The sequence below is a fragment of the Protopterus annectens genome, chromosome 2.part0 (assembly GCF_019279795.1).
Source record: "Protopterus annectens isolate FY-2018-M chromosome 2.part0, PAN1.0, whole genome shotgun sequence".
Taxonomy (NCBI): domain Eukaryota; kingdom Metazoa; phylum Chordata; order Ceratodontiformes; family Protopteridae; genus Protopterus; species Protopterus annectens.
This window is the reverse complement of record NC_056728.1, coordinates 1849842304-1849864747: the sequence shown is the minus strand read 5'-3', so window position 1 is coordinate 1849864747 and position 22444 is coordinate 1849842304.

The following is a 22444-nucleotide window of genomic DNA, read 5'->3' as shown; positions in this document are numbered from 1 at the left end:
AGGGAAAGGCAATGGTGAGTAGAGGTTTTAGATTTGGTTGCAAATTTAGAGATCTTATTATAGCAAATTTCGAGTTTAGAGGAGTTGGAAGAAGACAGGTTAGTTAGGAGTGGAGCTCCATATAGTAAAGATGGTAGAAGATAGGTAGTTGCTAAGGTATGCCTAGAGGAGTTGGAGAGAAAGTGGTTGTTCCTATAGAGCATACCTAGCTTTTGGTGGGTTTTCTTTATGTTTTGTTGTATGTGGATATCAAATTTAAGGTGCTCATCTATGGTGATGCCAAGGAGTTTTGCAGACAGGACCACCTCTATAGTAGAGTTGGTTTGGCTTAGGATTTTCAAAGCATTTTTGTCAAAAGTGAAAGCCCTGGAGGGAGGGAAAAGATGAATTTTAGATTTATTAGAGTTGAGAGAGAGATGATTTTGGTGCATCCAGTTCTCAGTAGTGGAAAAAGCTATTTGGGTTTTTGTCAATAGTTCAGGAAGGTTAGAGGCGGCACAGACTAAGGTAGAGTCATCAGTGTATTGGATAACTGTTGTGTCTGGGATGGCAGTGTGAAGGTTATTTATGAAGATGTTGAAAAGCATGGGTCCAAGGATGGACCCCTGGGGAACGCCAGTGGGTGTAGGTAAGAAGGAGGAGGTAGAGTTTTTCCATCTGACAGCTTGAGATCTGTCTGATAGGTAGCTGGAGAACCAGGATAGAGTATCAGGGGAGAGATGAAGGTTGGCTAGATGAAAGAGAAGGTGTTTGTGAGAGATGGTGTCAAAGGCTTTAGAAAGATCTATCAGTGCAGTGTAAACTAGTAATCCAGAATCTCTGGCTTGATTGACTGTTTCTAAGAAGGATAATAAGGCAGTAATGGAGCTGTGGCCAGGGGGAAACCATGTTGGGTGGGTGTTAGGAGGTGGTTCTGGGTTAAGAAAGGCATGAGTTGGTGGTGGACACATTTTTCTAGAATTTTTGATATAGGTGAGAGTAGGGCAATTGGGCGGAAGTTGGAGATATTGGTATTTTTGCCTCCTTTATGAAAAGGTAGAATGTAGGCTGAGCACCAAAGAATAGGAACATATGACTCTTTTAAAGATCTGTTAATTAAGATGCTGATAGGGAGAGCAATACCTTCAGCAGCACATTTAAGGAAGGAGGAGGGGATGTTGTCAGGGGCATTAGAGCATGGCTTTAGTTTGGATAAGAGCCTTTTTATAAATGTGGTTGAAACAACTTTCAGCTGGAAATTGAGAGGACATTTAAAGGGGTTGTTAGGTGTAAAGGAAAGAGAGTTGGAAGTATTATTGTTAGGAAAGGATTTAGTTAGTTTAGCTATAGATTCAGTAAAGAATTTGTTGAAGAGAGAGCTTAGGTCTGTGTCAGTTATACTAGGGTCAGGGCAGGGGTTACTCCTGGATCCTGGATGGAGAAGGGAATTAACTGATTTCCAGAACTGTTTTGGGTTCTTATTATGGTTGGACTGAAGTTTATTGTAGTAGTTTTTTTTGTCCAGGGTGATTAGTTTTTTTGCTTGGTTGCGGAGTTGGGTGTATTGGTGCAGGGATGAAGGCATTTTATTTTTCTGGTAGAGCTTCCAGGATTTGTCCCTTTGATGCATGATTTGTTTTGTTTCTTTGGATAGCCAAGGGGCAGAATTAGCTTTAGTCTTAATGTGCTTTCTGGAAATGGTACATCACCTGTCCAAGTTTATACTACAGTTGTCAGACATAACTGTACCTCTACAAAAGCTGATTGAATAGGATACTATCTGAGGCTGGTCAAGGGATCACAGTAAATGTTTTGAACTACAAAGAAGGATAATACTGACTGGATCTTTTCACAAGTTTTGTGATGTAAACTTGACAACTTCACATTATAGTACGTTTGCTCAATGGCAGAGACAATTAGCCTACCTAATCTACCTTTTTAAGTGACTTAACATTCTTTAATTCCATCCCTAGATTCCCCATTACACTTTTTACAACTGCACCATAATTTTATGATTTTCTCTATGGATTCCCTCTCCTTCAACCATTCTGATAGTCCTTTTCAAGGGCCTACTACCCTGTTTCTGAAAAAGTAGTGGAAATCTGTTAAAGTCGTGACAAGTCACAAACCCCTTTTAGGAATTTCCAGGAAAACCCTCCACAAAACTCCAGCTAGATTATAAAAATTCTGTTCATACTTCAAAAATATGATGTAAACATTTAGTACAAATCAGAAAAGCTGAAGCATAATGCTTATACACTGAGTGTAGCCTATTTAAGAAAGTACGAGGAAGACGTATCAAAGAAGAGCAGACCTGTTTAAAAGTTCTTTTATTCAAAGGTGATAACGTCACCATTCTGTCTCAGCTAACGTAATGCACATGAATCACATTTAGGAATGGCTAATGACAAGGAGCCAGAGACAGAGCTATCATCTATTGCTCCAGCATGACAGTTCAAATGGAGCAGTTGATGTAGTATTGTACCCTTTGTGCCATACCTACAGAAAACAAAATTAAAAAAGGATAGGATGCCAAACATTATTATAGCTAAACATGGGAATTAATCTATTTCAGCAAAATAATCTCAGCTTTTTACTCTGTGTAAATTATTATACATAAGTACTCTAAATATCTGGGAATTATTTAATTCAGGTATAACATAGCTACAACTAGCTTGAACTGTTTTTTAACTGTTTGCTGCATTATTTTAAAATCTGCACTTAAAGTTACATTTTAGTCGAATTTGAATGAAAGTTTGTTTGTTTGTTTGTTTGTTTAATTTAACTGTGGAGGCTGCCCACTAAAGTGTGCTAGCCTGTGTAACTGATTTATCACTGTTTCTGCATTTTCTGTGTGTTTCTATCAAAAACAAAAATAATCCTTGTTTTCCTGCCTCTCCTCGACTAGTTTAGACCAGTTTACAGGCATTGCTGTATTCTGGGCTGTGGTGTAGTTCCTGTGTTGTCCATTACCTTACTTGGATAGAAGGAAGTTTCTTTGCTCACCAGTGGGAGTGGGGAGCCTTGAGCAGCCTACCTGTCCCTGTAGGAAGTGACCTCAGCACAAGAAGCTGTAGTAATTGGTTGTTTTGGACCATTTCTAGCTCTTTTGTAGTTCACTGTTTAAAATCCGCATTTGCACGGCTTTGCACGGTTGTGCGCATAGTGCAGCGCCAGTTAAACAAGGTTAAACTTCTTCTGGCTCCGCCAGGTCTGCTCTTCAAATTTTCCCTTAAGGAAGCTCTACTCTTAGTATAATCAGACTACTCACTATATTATAAGCCTAGCACTTGTTCTCAATACTTGTCTACTAAGTAAGCACTCTCGTACTAAGTAAAGCACTACATCTACTTACCACCCCTGTGAATATCCACCTCCCTTAAAGGTACAGCACTCACTTATACTGTTCTAGCATGTCGAGTGGTAGATTACTGGCGTCCTCTCCAGTTCAGCTGGTCAATCTGGGTATCTTGAGACAATGCTACAATTGTCTCATGTACACAGACAACCCTCTCCTCCTCCCAACAAACACAAATACATGTGAGAGATGCAACTATATAGCCAAACTGGAGGCTGAACTCTCTCAACTCAGGGCTGGCATGACCAGACAGGAGGAGATGGTAACCACACACACAACAATCCCAGTCCCATATAGACCTACCACAACTGCAAACCAAACACATAAAAACACAAAGACATATTCAGAGGCTCTAATAAAAAACTTACCAAAACAACAGAGGCTCCCAAAGCAGACATCCAAAAATCCACCACCTCAAAACAAAACACATGCAACACATACTTCAATAAATCAGTGTGTCAACCAATCACAGCCCTTAAGGCCAAACACCATGCCTGATACACTAGTAATAGGTGACTCCATAGTAAGACACAGTGATGTCCTGCTGACCAGGCTGAACAAGGAGAGGGTGACTGTGAGCTGCCTATCGGGAGCTAGGATCCACCACATAGCACATGCACTCAAGTCACTCCAAAGCAAGTACAAATATGACTCCGTCATTGTCCATGCTGGTGTGAATGACCTGAGACGTACCTCCCTGGACTACATGAAAAGAGACATAGAGGAGCTCTCCAATTATGTAGCCCAGGCTGGTATGACTCTGACCCTGAGCAGCATCTTGCCCTCACCAAGAATGATACCACAATACAAAGACAAGATGATCAGCTTTAATAATTGGCTCAAGTACTGGTGTCATTCTAAGGGGATCCAATATCTGTCTGCCTGGGATGACATGTTGGACAAGCCATGCTGCTTCGCAAGGGATGGTTTACACCTGTCACCACTGGGCTTCCGGATATTGGCTAAGGCTCTTGCCACCCCCATAGTGCCTTTTTTAGGCAAGGCTCAAAAGACAAACCCACCGCCTTAGAAAACAAAAATGGAAAAAAAACTAAGGGTAATGCTGCTCAACGCCAGATGTCTAAATCTCAAGATGCAGGCACTTGATGCACTCCTCAGCATGGAGAACATCGACGTCTGTGCAGTAACTGAAACCTGGTTCAAGACTCCTGAGAGCACCCCAGCACTACCTCGTATCATGCTTTTCGGCACCAAAACCCGGGCCGAACCACAAAGGGAGGGGGAGTGTCCATATTCATCAAGGACACCCACACCTCCAGGTTAGTAGCAACACATGAAGCATCAGAGACCATACAGGTGCAACTAACCATAGGCAAAACTACTATACAACTGGTAGCATGTTACAGACCACCCTCCCAATCTCAGGAACCCCACTCAGCCTTCCTGAAGACATTGGAGGATATGAATGTATCACAAAATACCATCATACTGGGAGACTTCAACTACCCAAACATAGATTGGGTACATTATTCTAGCCCTAATACCCTAGCCCAAAGGTTCCTGGAGTTCATAAACTCAAATGCACTGGAACAACTAGTCACCTCTCCCACTAGGGGAGATAATATACTAGACCTGATCATCACAAACATGGGGACAAAATGCTCCACACCGGAAGTATACCCTTCCCTAGTGAGATCTGACCACAAACTAATCACCTTGGATATACATATCCCACCTCCACCCCCAGCACAAAAGATCACAGTGAAAAACTTCTCAAAAGCAGACTTCACTCTTCTTAAGACTGAGATGGTATCCTTTAAGCCCACTGTGCCAGTGGATACCACATCCCACAATGCCAAATCCTTCACAAATGCTTTCTATGGACATCTCCAAGAATGCATGGATCATGCAATCCCAAATAAATCCAAGTCCCTCTCCACCAAAGGCAAGCATCCTGTCTGGTGGACCTCAGCCATTAACAAATTGTATAACAAAAGAAGGAAGCTACTGCACGTCAGAGTAAAATCCCATGAAGGGAAGACATCTCTGATCAACATTAGCAGAAAACTACGTTCTCTCATAAAAACATCCAAGGCCAACTTTGAGAGAAAAATCGCTAAGGACACTAAAGATAACCACAAAGCCTTCTTCAGCTATGTTAGAAACCTGGGCAGAAACCCTCAGATATGCTCAGAGTTGGTTCACAACAACAAAAAATACACTGAACCCACAGATATTGCCAACATTCTGGCTGACAGGTTCAGTGCAAATTTCTCCCCTCCCTCACCCCCAAAAGACGAAATACTTATCCCATCGGAATGTAATCTCCCTGTCAACTAAGATGTCCAAGTGAGAACTGCCCTAAACAAAGCTAAAAACACAGCATCAATGGGACCTGACGGTATCCCGGGTTGCATGTTACGTGAACTCCAAGAGGAGCTAAACCCACACATAAAAATGCTATTTAACCTTAGCCTTACTTCGGGATATGTACCTGAACACTGGCGTACAGCAACAGTGGTACAGACCCTGGAAACTACCGCCCCATAAGCTTAACCAGCCTGGTCTGCAAAGCTATGGAAAGAATCATTATGGAACTCATAAACAGAGACATAGGGGACCTACAGACACTTGACCCCACCCAGTTCGGCTTTGTAAAGGGCAGATCCTGCCTCTTGAACCTGGTTGACTTTTTCGAAACAGTCACTAGAGCCATTGATGAGGGCAAAGCAGTCCATACAGCCTACCTGGACTTGGCTAAGGCCTTCGACACAATACCCCACTCAGGCATCATAGATAAGCTCAACAGCTTAAACGTAAACCCTTATGTCACTAGATGGGTTGCAAACTGGCTAAAGGACAGAACCCATAAAGTTAAAATCGCTGGAGCAATGTCAGACTCAAAGCCAGTCACAAGTGGTGTCCCACAGGGATCGGTCCTGGGACCCCTCTTGTTCGGCATTTATTTCTCAGATGTTAAAGCAAACATGGGAGGGCTGTGGCTGACAAAGTTCGCAGATGACTGCAAACTAGGTGCCATAGTCGATACACCAGCGGACACATACATCCTACAAAAAGGCCTCACAGAAACGGACAACTGATGCTGGAGTCATGGCCTTAAACTAAATGCCAAAAAATTTATAGTCATCCCCTTTGGGAAAAACAAAGTACCCACAAATTATCACATAGATAGCAACCCACTGAGTACGGAAAAAGTAATCAGAGACCTAAGAACCCAAGTCAACAGCGACCTCTTATTTGACACCCACGTTGCCAAAGTGGTTAGAAAAACATTCTACCTTGCACACCTCATCATGAAAGGATTCACATCCAGATCCAAGGATGTCATTGTACCCCTATACTCCTCCCTCATCAGACCCATGATTGAGTGCAATGCCCCATTTGGTATGTACCTCACCCGGCATTTGCAACAGCTGGAGAGACCACAAAAGTACCTCACCAAGAGGATCAAGGGTCTCCAACATATGTCTTATTCTGCCAGACTAAAGAAACTTCAGCTCTATTCAGTAGCATACCGCCTGCTCAGAGGTGATCTCTGCCTGATGTACAAGGCCATGTCCAATCAGGATCTGATGGACATGCTCCATCTCAAAAAATCCAAATCCATCAGGACCACAAGAGCTAAAGACTTAAACCTCGGCACAAGTATGAATAGGACATGCTGGAGGGATAGATTCATAACCCAGAGGCTTCCCATGCTTTGGAACAAGATCCCAGTTCATATTAGGCAGAGCCCCTCACTGACTCTCTTCAAGAGAAATCTTGATGAGTGGATGGGAGATCGTAAATTTACCCCAGGGGTCACATCTGTGTCACTGCTAGACAGGGGCACAGTAAACTAATTCTATTATATAAGGGGAACCTTCATTGTGTCACTACTGGAAAGAGGCACAGTATTCTAAATTTATTCTGTACATTTTTTGTACCACTTCATGGGGTGGCAAAAGCCACATCACTATGGCTAGGCTTACAAATGCCCCAGGGCAGATAGCCTAGTACTATACTATGAAACTATGAAACTATGAAACTATGAAACAACAGTAATTCATATTCTCAAATCAAAAATTTCATGATATGGAATATAAGTTCAGAAAATGTAGTATAGTTCATTTTGATAAACAAAACAGTTTCACTCACCATGTAGGAGATGCACCCACTACAATCAGCCACTGGTGTGAGGAATCTATTCACTCTTGTTGATAATTCCTTATCGTTTGACCTTTGTGTCTGCACCATAGTTCAGAAAGTCTTTTATCTGGCCAATCTAAATTTTCAAAGGCATCTTCATTAGATACAAATAAGGCTTAATTCCTCTTTTCTCTTTACTCAGAACTTATCAGAATGACTATTGAATATTATACACTTTTTGGCATGTATTTCTCTAAACATATCACATAACTTAATAGAACTCAGCGATTCATAACTAAAAAGATCAGTGGCTTCAAATCTTAGCTATAAGGTGAGACTGGCAACCCTTCCTTTGTACTCAGTCTCTTACATACTTCTCAGTGGAAATCTGTGTCTAGCCTTTCAAGCCATGAAGGATTCAACCTTATGTGACCCTCTCTGCCTTTGCAGAACTAATGGCACCTCAAGTACTTGGTTAAAGGAATTAAACTTTCATCAGCGGATAAATAAAACATGCTGTAGTAACAGATTCATATCACAACATATCCCTCACCTCTGCAACAAAGTTCTACTACATGTCAAGCAGAGAAGCACCCTTGCCACCTTCAAAGTAAACCTAGATAATTTAATGGGTGACCTCATATTCTCTCCCTTGCCTAGTGCTTATTTCAGCTGTCCAGATTTTTGCAGAAAGTCCAGATTTTTGCCTCATATTTTTGGTCTAGTCCTCATAAAATTTGTGATTTTCTAGCAAATCACTGGGATGGCCTGAGAACTAATGTCACTAAATAATGACATTTATTTAAGTTTCAGACTTCAAATCCTTCGGAAAATGTAGGTTTAAACAAACCCTGTTACTCTAGCAACTTTGTAATTTTATAAAGCAATATTTAAAATCTGTCCTTATTTTTGGGCCTTTGTCCCCCTATTTGGTCAGGCTTTCTCCAGATTTTTTGCACTAAGATGTTAAGAGGTACGGTGTTACCTATAAACCTATACTTATAGCAGGATGTAACTCTTTCTTTGTGAGTCTTTCTTATGTTAGAAATGACTGTGCAGAGTGCCTATACATCACTTTCCCTTTCCCACAGAGTGAAACAGCCATATCTTTCACCCCCACATGAAAACTGGGTAGGATAAAATTGCCCTTTGTACCCAGTAATTTGATTTAGTTTCCTGGGCATATCTTTTACATTAGTCTCAGGAAGACAGGTGGCTATTACTCATTTGTTATTTAACTTAGCCAGTGTAATGTCTGCATCAATGAATTGCCAGTGACAATTGCTTTGGCAGTTGATACAGGCTGCTGTGTTAACAATAAGGGTCTACATATGTTCTGTTTATTTTTCTGTATTGTTAATGTTAGGTGTCAATTGAACCTGAATGTGCAAAGTTTATTCCTACCTTGCTTAGCACCCTTGTAGGTGATTCCTTGTCAGCATAAGATCTAACAACAGATAGCTGCTTTTCAATGTGTTGAATACTACAATATATGTTCAACCATGTTAACATTTTATATCTCTTGTGTATAGGAACACTGGACTCAAGGAAAACTGGTATGCACAGAATAAACGAAAATAATTATAGCCAAGTATATGCAGACCAGACCACAGAGTAGGGCCAAGAAACACTTTAATAGAGATAAGCGCTTTCACGACATACAACATATTGTTTCATCAGATCAAACCAAAAGATAAAACCACTCCCTTAAATAGTCTAGAAAACCAATTAGGTACAATGTAGCCACACCTATTAAAACAATATAATATAATAGCTGGCACAATATTACTGAGACATGCATAAGCAAGACAATATCCAGACATAATAAAACATATTAATAAAATATACAAAATATTAAAATGAATTTAAGAAAGCCTGGAACATCTATTATTCATTTATATAGTCTATGAGACTTAAGGGCAGGTCTAAGGGGTACATGTTCATTAAGCCCTAGCCCCTTATTTGGATGTAGACTCATGATCCACTGTAGCTCGACCATTTCAGTTTTATTCCTGATGTCTCCTAGCCTAGGGGTTGTAAACGCTCTGTCTATAACACAAAACTTAAACTCATGGTCAGTTCCTTTAGCTGCAACATGTTTAGCTAGAGCATTACGCATATATTGCATATTTATAGAATATAAATGTTCCCTTATACATTCCTTCAATCTATGATTGCTCTTACCAATGTAGAAACATGAGCACATAGATAACTGAGCAAGATAAACAATATCCCTGGTATTACAGTCGGCCCTAACCTTGAAGTCAAACGTGGCACCAGTATCTGGATTAGTAAAACTACTCCCACTGTCTAAATATTTGCAATACCTACAATTATGTCAGGGAAAGGTGCCTATAGCACCTGTATCCACCTGACTTGTCCTGACTCTGTCAGGATAACACAGCATCCTCTTAAGATTCATCTTGTTCTTAAATATGAATGAGGGATGCTACCCACCACCCCTTTTATTTTATCGCCAGTGAGCAGCACAGACCAATGTTTCCTTATAATGTCAGTCACAACCTTAGTATCACTACTATAGTAAAGTGGGAGTGGGAAGCATCGGTCAGTACTATTATGTATGGTATCAATCTCAGTACTTTTGGAAAAATAGGGTTTTGCTCGTGTTGATCGTAAGGCCATGGCTGATTCCAATCCTTGGGTGATCTCATGCTCCCTATATCCTCTAGTCTTGAAATAGCCCCCATGGGTAGCTAATTCCTTTTTAAATCCTTCTTCACCAGCATTGAGCCTGGAAGCTCACATCCCTTGTCCTTTGACAATATTAGAGAAGATTTGGGAGGGGTGCATGCTGGCCCTATGCAACAGGGAGTTCCAGTAGCACCCTCTGCCAAAGAACTTAGTGTCAAAACACCTATTTATATCCCTCAGTACCTCAATGTCCAAAAATTCAATGACATTATATGAGTATTTAAATGAAAACCTAAGAAAAGAAGTAGTACTATGTAGGTATTCAATGAAACTACGTAGGTCAGTGGGAGTCCCTGTCCACAGCATAAACACATCATCAACAAATCTAGTGTAAAAACTAACAAAATGGGTGAAATCATGTTGGCATAACATGTATGTGTTCTCCCATTCAGCCATGATCATGTTGGTACAGCTATTGCCACATGAAGTGCCTATAGCTACGTCAGACCACTGTAGAAAGTATTTCCCATCAAAACGGAAAACATTGTTCTTCAAGATGATTTCCAAAAATAAGCCAACTAGTTCAATATTCCTATCATCAAGTCTACTGTATTTCCATAAATATCTTGTGACTACGTCAATCCCATCATTGTTAGGAATAACCGTAAATATGGACATTACATCCATGATCACCAATAAACAATTACTAGGTAAATTCCTTCCATTGACATGTTTATAAAAAACTTGCAGGAACTGTTCAGAGTCCTTTAATACAATCTGAGAGCTGTTCAAAACAGGTCTAAGTAACTTTTCAACATTTATTGAAAAGGGTTCTGTGAGCCACCCTCTTATTGCCACAACCAGTCTAAATGGCGGTGCCACAGAATCTTTATGTATTTGTGGAAAGCCCTGAAATGTGGGAATACATGGAGTCTCAATAGTTAAATATTCAGCTAGTTTGGTGGATATACTCTCACCTAAAAAACAGTCATGTATAGCACTATGCACTCTAAAAATATATTATTCTATTGTTTTAATAGGTGTGGCTACATTGTACCTGGCTGGTTTTCTTGACTATTTAAGGGACTGGTTTTATCCTTTGCTTTGATCTGATAAAGTGATATTTTGTATGTCATGAAAGCACTTATCTCTATTAAAGTGTTTCTTGACCCTACTCCGTGGTCTGGTCTGCATATACTTGGCTATAATTATTTTATATCTCTTGCATACGGTCTCATTGTGAACAATAAGTAATCCTGGCTTGGTAACCAGAAAGCACTTTCTACATAGTTTCAAACATTTGCTGGTACCTCATGAAGAGTCCACATTCTGTCTGCCGAACACCCTTACTCAGTGACACAATGGACTATTCTATATGACAAAGTGAGATGTTTGCAGGTAGATAGCTATTCGTATAAGACACTAGGGGTAATTTGCTGATTCAGTCTGCCCCACAAAATCAGTTGAAGCATATGTATTTTGTTTACTTCAATCAGTGTAAAAGTCGGTAGGGTTTGGACATTCTGGGTATATATTCTGTCAGAGAGAAAAAATGTATGAAACCCTACTAAATATTACAGATGTAATTTAAAATACCACCAAATATCTTCAAACCACATAAAATGAAAAAAAATGAAACTTAAGACACTGACAGTGCATCCAAATACTGAAAAGAGTGAATTATGTGTGAGTTAACCTTCTGTGACAGTCAGTAGTACATTACATGTACCATGTGAGAGTTATCTTTCTGTGACAATCACTAGGACATTACAGTTACCATCTGTGAGCTATCCTTCTGTGACAGTGACTAGGACATTACACATACCATGTGTGAGCTACCCTTCTGTGACAGTCACTAGGATGTTACATGTGCTATGTGTGAGCTACCCTTTTATGACAGTCATTATGACATTACACGTACCATGTGTGGATTATCCTTCAGTGACAGTCACTAGTACATTACACATACCATGTGTGAGCTACCATTTTATGACAGTCACTAGGACATTACACATAGAATGTGTGACTTATCCTTCTGTGACAGTCACTAGGACATTATATGTACCATTTCTGAACTATCCTTCTGTGACAGTTACTAGGACACTACAAGTGCCATTTGTGAGCTACCCTTCTGTGATAGTCACTAGGCCATTACACATACTATCTGTGAGCTATCATTCTGTGACAGTTACTAGGATATTACATGTATCACCTGTATGCTGTACACATAAACATGCAGGCACCCTTATCATAGCTCTGCTGAGACTAGGTTGGGTGAGCATAGATATTCCTTATGTGTCTTTGGGAGTTTCATCTACACAAGTTGACACTAATCTGAACTTCCTCCTGGAAGCAATCCTAAAATTATGATTTCCTGGGGTGGGGGGGACTTTCAGAAATTCAATCAATGAAGAAAAGATATATAAATGTTTATTGATGTGTATTTTTGTCTTCTGTCTTTATTGTCTATTTCATGTTTTCATTTATTCCTGGTAGTATTGTTACTTAGCATAGTTTGGAGCTTATCTCCCTGGGCCTCCACTGAAAATGGACATGTATCCAGTTGGACTAGCCCGGTCAATGAATGTAAAATAAAAATAAATAAATATATGCCTCTGGCAATAGAATCAGAGACAAAGCCTCCATCTCTCACAGGAAAAGGAGAGACTTGTTTCATTGAATGGATTTTCCTTGTGGCTACTTTAGCATTATCTCCAGCTTCAGAGGGATCCCAGTTGGAAGATAAGGTTTGAAATCTCGCACTTCTCTTTCCCTTTCCAAAGACAATCATTCAGAACTCAGATGTCACATGGTGCCCACAGTCATCATCTTTCACAGGAGTGCCAAAATCAGACTTCATCTAAGCTTGTCACATGCTAGAAGTTTCTCAGTAGTTTGCAACTTTCTTACTAGATGGTGAACCTCCAACCACTAGGGGACTGAATCCATTCCTCAGTGCCCTGAAAAAACTGTGCTCCTCCTGTTAAAATGAAAATTTCTACTGTCTGTCAGTATAGCATGTAGTTCAGTGTTTAATTCCAGAATTATAGACAAAGCAAAACATAATAACAAAAAAAGGCCACAAATTAGGGACACATTTTAAATACTGGTAATAGTATCTCAGATCTTCTCCAAAATATTGAATTTGTGGAAGGACTAAGCAAAATTCTGAGTCAAAATTAGGAATATCCTTAAAAAGTAGAGAAGTTGAGTGTTGTGGCAGCATATATAAAAAGGAACAGTATTCCATGCAGTGTAGGGTCGATGATAAGCAGCTTATTACTGGCACACTGAGCTCCCAATTTAGCATGAAGCAGAAGTAGATCTTTCTGAAATTACTCTTGTCATAAATGGATTATTGTTTTTGCTAATAGCAATATGTACATACCAGCTTTCACTTAACTCTATATTAATTTTCGTAGCATTTATATAAGGGCACTTGGCATTCTTTAGAACAAAAATAAATGGATCCATTTTTACACAGTCATATAAGCAAATCATGGGTCCAGCTACTTCCAAGAATACCCCAAATGGCATAATTCAGTGGGGAAATTCTCTGCAGGGGAACTTTGAAAAAGTCACAAAAATGGGTGAGAAATTTTAAATCTAAATCATACCAGGAAATTTCACAACTGCGATACTCTAAGAGGAGTGCAGTTTAAAACTGAATAAGAGTTGCCCAGCCCCTATGATTCCTGTACTCTACTTCCATTTTAAAAATTATGAAAAATGGATTTTAGTAATTGCATCATTGTTTTGTACTTTATATCCTCTCTTACCAATACATAACAAAGACAAAAGTAATGCATACATACATATATGTATGCATATACAACATACATCCACACGCAAACATAGATGAGTACGTGTATACATGTATACATGCAACACACACACACACACACACACACACACACACACACACACACGCATGCATAACATATGTGCAATGAATACAATGCATACATTCAGGAAAAAAAGGGAATGTAGGATAATAAGTGTGACAATGTGAGGTAGTGCAGCTATGCCAGAAGGAGAAGGGCAGTGGATGTGTAACATATGCCACATGGCTAGCTGGAGTTTTGTAAAGAATTACATGTCATCTGTATAGCAAACTGATTTGTACAGATGCTTGTGTTGAAAATGTATTCATAAATTGTTTATATTTAACAAATGTACCAACAGTGGATCCTGTTGGAAAGAGAAAAACTACACCTGTATGTCAGACTGTTGAAATGAATAAATTCACACAAATACAGAATATATGGGAGGGGTGTACTGGAAGAGAAGAGGTTAATGTCAGTCCAGCTAACTTTGAAAAATAGTCTGAAATTAAATTGCCTGGTTTAGGCCATAAAGACTGTATCTTACAGTTCTGATTTCAGCCAGAGACAAAATGTTTGTGAAAACCAAGATTAGGAATCCTACTGTATTGTCTATGGGGGTGAATTAATTTCTACCCTGGTGGAAGTTTTTGAAATGGTTTTATAGCTTCCAGATGCTATAACACATTTTAGCAAAGCTGTGTGTGTGTGTGTGTGTGTGTGTGTGTGTGTGTGTGTGTGTGTGTGTGTGTGTGTGTGTGTGTGTGTGTGTGTGTGTGCATGGTAACACATATGTGCAAGATTCTGGTCCAGTTTCTAGTAAATGGGGTAGTGTGGGAACCAGAAGTCAGGTGACCAACTGTATTTGATGTCATTCTGTAAGCCAGCACTGAAATGATGTTTTAATACTAGATGAGACAGAAGTCTCAGAGCAGTCTGTTTGTGAAACCTGACAAACAAAGACCACTCACCCACATCATCTTGCCTTGTTCTAGAAGGTGAACTAGGGGATATTAATTATTTAGATCAGTCAGGAAAATATAATTAGATTAGTTAAGTATTGTTTTTCTGAATCTGTGTGAATCTTTCCATCTGTGTTCTTTTTAATATTTCCTGTGAATGAAACTCTGGTTCATAGGTTCATAGGTATGTACTTGGCTAATAGCCCTGGAGCCTTTACAAGCCTAGCCCCCAAAAATTGCCCAGGCACCATGCCACCCGATGTTAATTCACAGTGCCCCTATGCAGTAGGGCAACTGGAATGATCCCTGGAATGAACTTTCTGTTACCCATCCACTCGTCAAGATTTCTCTTGAAGAGGGCCAGTGAGGTGCTCTGCTTGACATGAATGGGAAGCTTATTCCAGAGTATGGGCAGTCTTTGGGAGATGAATCTGTTCCTCCAGCATGTTCTGTTAATTGTGGTAATGAAGTTGTGATCTCTGGAGTGTGTGGTGCGTGGGGATTGGAATTTCTTTAGGTGTAGCATTTCAAGTAGGGATTGGAGGACATGGCTTTGTAAGTCAAGCAGAGATCACCTCTAAGTAGACAATAAGAGACTGAGAACAGCTGAGGTTTCTTGAGTCTGTCCATGTAGGACATGTGTTTGAGGCCTAAGATCCTTTTTGTGAGGTACTTTTGTGGCCTCTCTAGCTATTGTAGGTGTCTGGTCAGGTACATGCCAAACAGGGCTTTAAATTCGATGATTGGTCTAATGAGGGATGAGTAGAGAGGGATGATGACCTCTTTCTTCCTGGATGTGAAACCTTTGGTTATAAGATGTGCCATGTAGAAGGACTTTCTGACCACAGTGGCAATGTGGTGGTCAAAGGTGAGGTAGCTGTCAACCTAGGTGCTGAGATCTCTTATGGCCCCTTCAGTGTTGAATGGGCTCCCATCAATGTGGTAATTCATGGGAGCCGATTTTTTTCCAAAGGGGATGATAACACATTTTTTGGTGTTAAGTTTCAGGCCATGGTTCTGATACCAGTCATTGGTCTCAGAGAGGAACTTTTGTAGGATGTCTGCATCACTTGGGGAGTTTATAATGACTCCTAGCTTGCAGTCATCAGTGAACTTGGTAAGCCAGAGTCCTTCTGTGTTGGCCTGGACTTCTGAGAAAAAGATGCCAAACAGGACAGGGCCCAGGACCGAGCCCTGTGGGACTCAACTCATGACTGGTTGACAGTCTGACTTGGAATCCACAACTTTTGCTCTGTGGGTCCTGTCTGTGAGCCAATTTGCAACCCACCTAGTGATGTAAGAACTGATGCCTAGTTTGGTGAGTTTATCAATGATACCTGAGTGTGGAATGGTATCAAAGGCCTTGACACGGTCAAGGTAGGCTGTATGCACTGCCTCACCATCACTCACAGCCTTGGTGACTGCCTCAAAGAAGTCAACCAGGTTTCAGCAGGTAGGATCTCCCCTTGACAAAGCCAAACTGTGTGGGGTCAAGATTTTGGAGAGTGCTTATATCTTTGTTAAGCAGGTCCATGATGATGTGCTACATAGCTTTGCATATCAGACTCATCAGGCTAATGGGGTGATAGTTCCCAGAGTCTGTAGTTGCTCCCCCTTTATGGACTGGGATGACTTTAGCAGTGCACCATTCATTAGGGACGTAACCTGAGGTAAGAGTGTGATTGAACAGAGCACACAGATGTGGTGGCCTTTCATTTTGTAGCTCATGTAGGATGCAGCCAGGGATATTGTCAGGTCCCATGGATGATCTGTTCTTGGCTTTGGACAATGCACTTTTTTCCTGCGCCACAGAAATGGTGGGTACCAGGCTGTCTTCTGGTATTATGATAGGGCCCTTGGGGGGGGGGGGTAAAGTTAGCACTGAATCTGTCAGTCAGTATGCTGGCTATATCTGTTGGCTTAGTATAGGAGGAGCCATTCTGCATTAACTCAGAGAAAATTTGGGTATTGCCTTTGAGGTTTTTGATATAGCTATAGAAGGCTTTGTGGTTGTTTTTGATGTCAACCACAATTCTGCTTCATAGCTGGCTTTAGTGGATTTGATAAGGGATCTCTGCTTTTTGTTGAGACTGATAAGGGAGGTTTTCCAGTCTTGTGACTTCATTTTTTTTCCTGCAACAGTTTCTTCCTTCTGTTGTAGAGTTTAATGATGTCTGGGGACCACCATATTGGTTTCCTTTTTTTGGAGGAGAACGTCTTAGTTCTATTTGGTATGGCAAGGTCCATGCATTTGTGTACATGCTCGTACAGTGCATTGGTGTATGATTCGGCAGTCATGCAGCTATTTTCCATTGGCATGGCTGCCAACAAGTTAGCCACCTCTGTTTTAGGAGCCCAAAGTCGGCTTTAGAGAAGTTTTGCAGGGTGGTCACCTTAGCAGGGGGTGTAGGTGACTGGTGTTTATTGTAAATAGATATTTAGCATTTTCATGTTCTTTTATTATTTATTATTAAATATATTTAAATTTTTCATTGTGGCTGGTCTTTTAGAGAATATTTTAACCTTTGAGAGTAGTTATATTTATTTGGTGACATTGTGGCCACCCCTGAAAGCTTTGATGTTTGCCCAACATTACCACTGGCATTAATATTAATTTCACTCCATATAATTGGGTACCCGGGCAAAAGCCTCAGCATAGCTGGCTTTGTGGGTGTTGTGGTGGCAGTGTAGCTACCTTATAGCCTGAGCAGAGGTGGTAGAGCAAGTGAATATATGCCAGCCTTTCCCAGGTGTGTGCATGTAAAAATCAAATCTCAAACAGTGTATGTGTCAGCTACTTGGAACAGGGACACTGACACCACTGATTTCATATGGAGGATGGTGGAGGACTTGGCTTGGAACACTTGTCTAAGGAATTAACTCTATAGCTCTGTCAGTGGGGAGTATTATTTGGGGCCTGGAGAGAGAGAGAGAGAGAGAGAGAGAGTGGAAAACCTAGCCCCAGGACTGAGTGTGCTCCCTGTGTGCTCTTAAGGGAAATTGTGCTTGGTGGAGGGAGCTGCAACTGAAAATATTGCGTGTATCTATTTGTGTTCTAAGTGAATGTCCTTCACTGATGTCAGTGCTAAGGATTGAAGTTCCTTGATTACTGGCCCAGAGGAGGAGGAACATCACGCTAAGTATTATAATAAATAGCATGCAGCTGCTCCAGTGACATAGAGGGATAATGTCCTAACTACTGCCAAGGTGACAGGGGTTCAGTTAGTGGCTCTGGCAAATGACAGAGTGGCAGGGAGGGATGCATATGACCATCCAAGAAAGGCTGGCATCACTGGATAGGATGCACAATCCTAAAAGTAAAACATAGGGGTGGACATAGATTAAATGCTGCAGAGGTGGGGTAATATGCTGCAATAGCCCCAGTGCATGCATGTCCCTCAAATGGGCATCATGAGGGAGAGAAAAATAGAGCATAAAGGAAACCTCCCAATGGATGTGGATGGCTATGACCCCCAGGATGCCATCAAGATCCGCATCTGGCCCGAACAGATTACAGAGTTAGCCTGAGGGGGTTGGAAGTAGCCAGTATAGTTGGTAAGGATGTGGAGCACCTAGAAGCAGTGCCAGAGAATGAAGTAAAGGATAAATAAAGGATAATAAATGACATACAAAACTAATAACAAAAATAATGAACAAAAACCTGTTCCCTATTAGTGATACTCCCCTCACTTTCTTTCCTTCATACCACACCTTTATCTCTGCCCAAATGCCATCTAACTTGCATCATTACACACAGAACCTAACCTATATTTTAAGGAAGCACCTTCTCATCCAAACATGCATTCTACAACAGACTTAAAATACCTTCTCAATTAAAATATGCTTTCAATGATCAAAATACCTTCTGCAACAAAAGAAGGTGGTACTCAATCCAACCCAGACCCTCCATACAATCACATTTCTCTATCATAATAACATCTTCAGCTAATAACAACAATAATAGAAATACCTTGATAAGATATAACAACCTCATAATAAGTAACATTAATTCCTGTAGTGTCAGCAACAAGTGTGCCTCTTTAGAAGCATGGGTTACCAATGAATAACCACATATACAAGCTGTCACTGAAACCTGGGAAAAAAATACTTGCTGCCCCTCAAACTACCTTCAGACAAACTACAGTATTCTTTATGACAACAGTCCAGATAAAAGAACTGGAGGAGAAGTTATGTTACTAATAAAATCTCCTTTTCAGTACTAATCCAGTTCCAAAGCCCCTGATCAGATTCTAGCTAATATTTCCTTAGGTAAGCACACTCTCCTGAGCATCACAGTCATGTACATCCCACCCCCCATCCTCACTTACCATTATGAAGACTACCCTCTCAAAATACTTCCAAATGGCTGCAGTAGAAATGCCATTTGTTTGGGTGACTTTAATGTGGATGTGCATTCTAAACAACTAAAAATCTCTAATAAAATTCAACTTAAAACAATTAGTAAAGTACCCAACTAGACTTAATGCACAAATAAATAAACATAACACACTTGATCTAACACTCTCAAATGTAGCAAAGCTATACTCAGCCATATCTATACTTCACTAACTCCTTTACTTACCACCTACCAGCATTCACAGCATGGTCATTCAATTAGCAGACCTTTTCCTGATCACCAAATTCCCTCACTACAGCAGCAGCTCAGACTAATTGACTGGACATCTTTATATCTATTTTATTATCTCTCTGCATCATTAAACTACTTCTTCAATAATCTCTCATTTATACAGAGCAATATATTCCCTCTTAATCACACAAGCCTTAGGGATCATACCCTTGGTTAACGCGTGACATTAAAAATCTCATGAAACAGATAGACCTAGCTTGAAAATCATGGGAACATAGTCACTATGATGTAAATCTCCACAAAGAATTACCATAACTTAATTAAACATACCAGAATATCATCAACTCAAAAAAAAACACCTATCTTAGAAATAAACAAGTATCTGTCTTATCTGACCCCAAACAATTCTGTTATCAAATTGAACAAATTACTGGACAAATCTGCAATAACTTTCAGCAACAAACTCCTTCTAGCAACTGTAACAATGGAAGTAACTACACTTAGAGTTTTAAGTCTTTCCTCCAATCTTCTATGCATGAAATCACAAAAACGTTTAGCCCTACTAACTCATACACACACACACACACACACACACACACACACACACACACACACACACACACACACACATATATACACACACACACATATATATATATATACACACACACACACACACACACACACACACACACACACACACACACACACACACACACACACACACACACACACACACACACACACACACACACACACACACATATATATATTTGTGTGTGTGTGTCTGTGTGTATATATATATATATATATATATATATATATATATATATATATATATATATATAAAACAACAAAAATAGTCTTCTCCATTGGTTCTAGAGAAACATGTTTCTAAAGAAGTTTACAGAAAATTAAAAGTGAATGAAAGCGCTCGTTTCTTGTGTCCATGTTTCTCTAGTACCAGTGGAGAAGACTATTTTTGTTGTTTATATATATATATATATATATATATATATATATAATATATATATATATATATATATATATATATATATATATATATATATATATATATATATATATATATATATATATATATATATATATATATATATATATATATATATATATATATATATATATATATATATATATATATATATATATATATATATATATATATATATATATGTGTGTGTGTGTGTGTGTGTGTGTGTGTGTGTGTGTGTGTGTGTGTGTGTGTGTGTGTACATACATATATATATATATATATATATATATATATATATATAACATTTTTTTTTTTTTTTTCACTTACTACAGACATTCTACCATCCACATTAAAGCATGCTAACATTATCCTTCTCCCTAAACCACCTGACACAAAATTCCCTAATGACTACAGACCTAGCTGTTCTCTATGTCCCATAGCTAAAATCTTTGAAAAACTACTACACAAACAACTTCTCAAATATGTTAATAGCTATGATCTCCTTTCAAACAAACAACACAGCTTCAGAAATGCCTTCAGCACATTCACAGCCCTACTCACTGTCACAAACACTACCTATAGCAACATGAACAGAGACCTCATTACCACACTCATATTTGTAGATATGAGCAGTGTTTTTGAAACAATTCACCATAAACTTCTCATAAACAAACTTAACAAGCTAATCTTTGGTCACACATTTATTAAATGGTTCAAATGTTATCAAAGACTTACCAGATTACTTTCCCTCTTTAAAGCTTGTACTCTATGCAAGTGACATACTTCTAGAAGCAAACAAGTACCCTCATATAATACAAAACCAGTTACAACTATCCTTAACCAGACTCTGCCACTGGGCTACTTCTAATAAACTCTTAATAAACCATAAAAAAACAAAGTAATGCTCTTCTTCTACCCACATACATAGCCCCAAATATCAACATTTTCAACAGCTGACTCCAGTATCAATGCCATTCCACTAGTAACTGAATATAAATATTTCAGACTTATTCTTGACCATTATCTTACTGTCTTCAACCACCACTGATACAATTATCTGATGTCTTCTCCTAGCTGAAACTCTGTTACAGAATCACCCATCTTCTACCCCTACTGCTAGGCTCACCATATCTAAAAATGTTCTACACCCCAAACTTGAATACTGCCTTCCTCTACTAACCTTCCATTCCATGCTAAATTCTAGAGACTTCAAACCACAGTAAACAAAACATGTAGACTTTCCCTTTTGGCCAGTAGCCCTACTCAACACTGCCATCTTCTACAAAAATTAAACTGGCTCCCAGCAAATGAAAGCTCCACCTATTTACTTGGTTCACTAAGATTTAAAATATTATATGAAGGCTACTACCCCCACTCCAAAAAAAGACTTCTTCCCACTAAACAATCAAATTATTCCATCAGAATTTTATAGTGTAATTGCATTTCCCTTCAAAGGCCTTGATATAAAACTGTAGCTGGTGAAAAAGACTTTTCAAGACTAGGCCCTGCTACTTGGAACAATCTCCCCTCTGAACTTAGGGAGAAAGACACACTAACAAATTTCAAAGCAGCACTAGTTGAGTAACTACCTACAGACACTTCATGTCACTGTTTCATTCATAAAAGCTGACAGTTCTGCCACGTTCACCCTCTTTCCTAGTCTGACTTTGTAGTCCTAGTCTTACACACCAGGCAATATTAAATATGCATAAGTATTTCTGACCACCTACATGTTTCAGTTAATGACTTTCTATATGTATAACTGTATATTTTTTGTATTTAAGATTTTCAGTTAATAAATCTGTACATGTTTAGTTGCAACACCTTGCCCAAGTGGGCCCAGGTCATGGCTAAAAAGGGTCTTTGCACCAGTCTACCTACCGGGTAGCAAATAGAAATAAATAAATAAATGTAAGTAAAGAAGAAACTTACTGAGCATAATTCTATTCCTTAAGGATTGTAAGGACATAGTCATCT